The sequence below is a fragment of the Scophthalmus maximus genome, chromosome 3 (assembly GCF_022379125.1).
Source record: "Scophthalmus maximus strain ysfricsl-2021 chromosome 3, ASM2237912v1, whole genome shotgun sequence".
Taxonomy (NCBI): Eukaryota; Metazoa; Chordata; class Actinopteri; order Pleuronectiformes; family Scophthalmidae; genus Scophthalmus; species Scophthalmus maximus.
The window spans coordinates 24779602-24784398 of NC_061517.1; the positions used below are offsets into that span (position 1 = coordinate 24779602).

At 43.6% G+C, this 4797-nt stretch overlaps 1 pseudogene; it reads right to left on the reverse strand.

The window, feature by feature from the left end:
• Window positions 1-2296: 2296 nt before the first annotated feature.
• LOC124849906 lies at window positions 2297-2628 on the reverse strand (annotated as a pseudogene).
• Window positions 2629-4797: the final 2169 nt, after the last annotated feature.

Sequence of the window (4797 nt, forward strand, 5' to 3'; positions counted from 1 at the left end):
CAGCAGATGATGTTTTCAGCTATTTAAACCATTAGGTAAATGCAATTTTCTGGTGTCAGTCAGTGGAAATCTTCAGCTACCCTTTTGTGACAATATTAATTCTCAAACAAATTGACTGTAAAGCGTCTGGAATGCAGAGACAGCAAGCGAAGCCGCTGTCCAGTGCTAAGACGAGAACAAACCCGAAAATCAAACCGACACGCCCACTAGTGTTAATGAGGGAATACGGACAATTGTGAACATCCACGCTACTGTCCTTTAGTGGGCCGCGCTCCAACCTCAACACATTGATATTGTCTCTTTCACTATTTTTTAACAATTGAATGATGCACTGTTCCTCTTATGTTTTTGTTTTTTTACAATAACCAAATTGACTGTTGGCACACAGAACCTATGTATCATCGCATCAGGCAACACAGGAACATTTTAAAGGGATAGTCCAACATCTTGGGTACACGTATTGATGAGAGTTTAATGAGGAGATCGATGCATCTCTCATGTCTGTACACTAAATATAAATCTATGGCCGGCAGAGGGTTAGCGTGACATAGCATGGCTTACAAAAAACTACAAAAATAAACAACTCAATAAATAGAATATAGAAATCTGTCTTGAGCACCACACTGCACATTCTGGGTAAACCTCCCAGTATCTCTGATGAAGAAGCCTTCGATATGCTCGTAGTTCTAGTCCTCATCCCAAATGGCATCTGCTTGTGTGTAGAATTTTTCAGCTGGACTCCTGTTCAGTTCATTCATTTGTTTGTCTCTGCCAAAGTCGAGTAAACGACTTCCAGTTGGTCATTTCTCTAAAGTGTATGCACCCTCAGGGACTGAGAAGCTTGTGGGATTGTGGAAATGAACAGACTGCGATAAGTGTCGTCTTAATTGTAGCAACGTACTCAATAATCTTCGACTTAAACTGAGGACATAGCACGCTGTCACATCCCTGGCACGACGCAAAACTGCTTTTAATGTCCCTTGTAGGGCCACAAAAAAAAAAATGAACGTATGAGTTGTTTGGCATTACAGTGTGAGAGGTGCACATTTCTTCTCCACAAGAAGCCCGTCACTTAGCAACAAGCAAAGGAGGGAGAGAGCGAAAGCGAGGACCTTAAAAAGAGAGTCCTAATCCACCTCTCACTGATTTTTTGACAAGATACATGATTACATTAAGTACTTTTCAGTGCGGCGACCTTTTGAGGGCATAATCGCCGTGTAAACGTGTTCCTTTGTGGTCAAAGATCGTGAATTCGAGAAAATTGTTTGAAGAAAAAAGGGCATCAACTCTGACATTTAAAAAAAAAAATCATGTGAATTTTGAATGAAACGGGGGGAATAAAGTTACAGACTTAAAATCCAACAGAAGGACTCAAAAATTGATGTTTCAGTGTGTTTTACCACCACTGTGTAACTGCTTCGTATGTAACGTTAGCTGACATGATGACGTGCATCTCTTCTGGGACATATTCATACTCTTCTTCTTCTTCTTCTACTTGGCGCGTCTCGTTAAATATTGCTGCCGCAATTTCCTTTTGCCACGGAAGGTCCAATGTACCCTATGCTAAAGGAGATAGGAAAGGAGGCACTGAAGCTCCTTTCCTAAACATTTAGAGAATCCGAACAGCTCTTATCATGGCTGCCGATTCAAATAGTTCCAGGTGACTTCAAGATTTAGGAAACTTCCTAAGCCAATTTGACAATTCGACCGCACCCTGGACCTTCCCATGCGAAAGGAAAGGAGAAATAGACGCCCCACAATTCATTGCGGCGTAACACGCACAAACGTGAAGGATTAAATCTGAAGTAGAAGTAGAAGAGTATGAATATGACCCAGTAGAGAGGCACGTCATCATCTCAGTTACTTTTACATATGAATCATTTGCATCAGATGTGACAGGAAGAACACGTAGATAGGAAGGACAATTCGACCGCACCCATAAAGTGACAGAAGAGTTACATGGGAACAAGAAGTGCAGAGACACGAGTATAAGTGACTTTAAAATAAAACAGGAAATGACAAACTCAAGATAAAAACCATCAGGGAATAACTACGGTAACTTAACTAAGGCAAAGACGCAGAGAAAGCAAAAATAAAACAAAAACCTCTGCAAGTACAGCACAAAATCTTTCAAAGAGCTCTGACAGTTCACCAAGATTACAATAGATTATTTCCTGTTCAACTAATCCCTTATTATAAGATCCTCTCCTTCCATCCCACAATAGAGTCGACTCCAACCTCCTCATTAGCCCTCTCCAGAGCGGCCCCGTCCTCTCTGGCCTCGGAGAACCCTCCCTCAGCTCGGCCTCCAACATGGAGGACACCATCGAAACGGAGGGGAAGCAGGGACGGAGGACACAATCTGACTGATCAACCGGTTCAGGTTGGTGAAGGGTTGGACGCCCGATATCGAGGTTCCTACGGCGTGGTATCGTAGAACGCCTCGCTATCCAACAAGAAGGCACAGTCGGGGTGCTCTACAGCGTGGTTTGGGTGGTCAGGATGGGGTTGTAGGGCTCCGCCGCAGGGGGCGGTGGACACCTGGGGAGCTGGGTAGATGGAGAACTCCAGCTTGGACTTATTGCCGTAGTCCACAGGCGGACGCTGCACCAGCAGGGAGGTGGGAGACAGTCATCAAATATACGAGAGACAATCTAATGATTTAATTTGATATTTGGAGCCAAAATGAAGAAACTGAGCTGCTCCTGATATTGAATCCCCCGCCAGTTTGCGGATCCTGTCCAGCACCGGGTCAATGATCTCTTTGCCAATGGCAGCATCCGCCTTAAGAGGACGAAAGAGAAGACAAAAAAAACAACTGCTGCAGAGATTCCATCAGGAGATCAAGCATTGTCTCCATTTGCAAAAGGATTGACTGATGGAAGGATGCACATCACTGCCAGTGCCCCCCTCTCCTCCCTCACTGTACCCCATGGGGGATCCAGAGACAACATTTACTTTGGCTGATTAAAACTGCTGCCAAATGACACCGTGGGATCAGGCTTGACACAGTCAAGTGACAGGTGAATTCCGCTCAATTCTATATATATATTTATACATAAGCATACATATTACTGTGCAGTATGTTTGTAATGAAAGAAAGATTTCTCATTTGATGTTGCTGCATCTGTGAGTCATAAATGAAATGACTGGAATTGAAGCTTCCCTGTGCATTTTTTTATTCAAAGCATCGAGTCGTTCCTGAGGCAGGTCTGAAATAATAAAACATTTTCTTGCAGCACCACCACAGATAGGCCCCCGTGCATGCAGCCAGCCATCTCTGTCATCTGTCTTCCCAAATGAAATATAATGGAGCAAATGGCCAATGGGTGATGGAAACTGATTCAAAAGAAACATGAGTGGTAATCAATATGTCTCCCTGTGCAGCCAAGCAACATAAGACTCCCTGCAACCACCCACTGCTTGCCCCGGGCTAAAGTTGGGTGCCATCATGCTGCCTGTATGTAATTTATGATGAAGGTGTCACTCTGAGAATGATACGCCACGGCTGAGGGAGCACAGCTCGTAACGAAAATAAGAGCTCTGTTGTCCTCGCAGAGGGAAGAAAAAAAAAGGAGTTGCTCGCACTGTTCAATTCTGTTTCGTTGATGAATTGTGACGATGGATTGATCCGAGTTATCCTATAAAAAGTTAGAGCTGAGTGATGCATTCGAAGTGGCTGTGGATGAGAAATGATGCAGATGAAATGCTCCCAGGCCTCTATTGTTTCAATTCACACAGTGTATTTAAAGGAATATTTTGGCATTCTGGGAAAATACTGTTTTTCGGTTTCTTGACAGACAGATGAGAAGTCTGATACCAATGTCATCTCTTCTATATGCTTAATGTTAAACTACAACCAGCAGACTGATTTTGTATGTAATAAACAAAGGCAAAATCCCATGAGCTAATTTTCCCCCGTCCCAATTTAAGGTCTGTATGCTGAGCGAAGCTAAGCGCGTGCTTGCTCTGGCTCCATATTTAGAATGTACAGACATGACCACGGAATTTTTCCTCTTGACTAACTGTGCAGGAAAACAAATAAGCATTTTTTCCCCTCAGGGAGTCAGAGTGCAACTACCGATTAAGGATGCTTAACTTCAATATGCAGCTCATTAGATTTGCATTACTTCTGACTGAATTGATTCAGCTCCATTTTTTACCACATTGAAATTAAAATATTCACACAAACCCGACTACGCTTACAGTGCTAAAAGTGGAATATCGCCTTGGTTTTACTTACAGTGACTCGCATCGCCAGTGATTTCCTCAACTCTCCTCATTTTAAAGATTAAAGCAAGAAAGACTCGAGCGCGATGACCCCAATGTGTCTCGAGTACAACCTGAGCAGAGCAGACTGCTTCCTTATCAAAGACGTTCTTATTTCTTTTGAATTGCACACGCAGGGAGGCTTGTAGGCCGGCGTGGATGCCTACAGGTAACCAAGGCAACTCAGCAGCAACAGAAAGTGGTGATAAATAATGAATGTGTGGCAGGTCATAGCTCAAGAGCTGGGTAGTGGGGTAGGTGAAGCATAGTTTTCTGAATCCACATGGGGTGCATACAAATACTCTTCCTTTCACAGTCAAAGCCAAGAAACGGGTGTTGATATGCTTAAGTTCTCAGAGGTTAACAGTTCCTCTTATTACAACAGGCCAGCCGTGACAGCAGCCCCGTCGGGGCAACAGCATCAGTAGATGGGAGGTTGGAAGAGGCATTGTAAAGCGGAAACTTTTACATTCGCCGTCAGAAACCATTTGTATGTGATTAACAGTGGGGCGGAGAGGAGCGAATCAT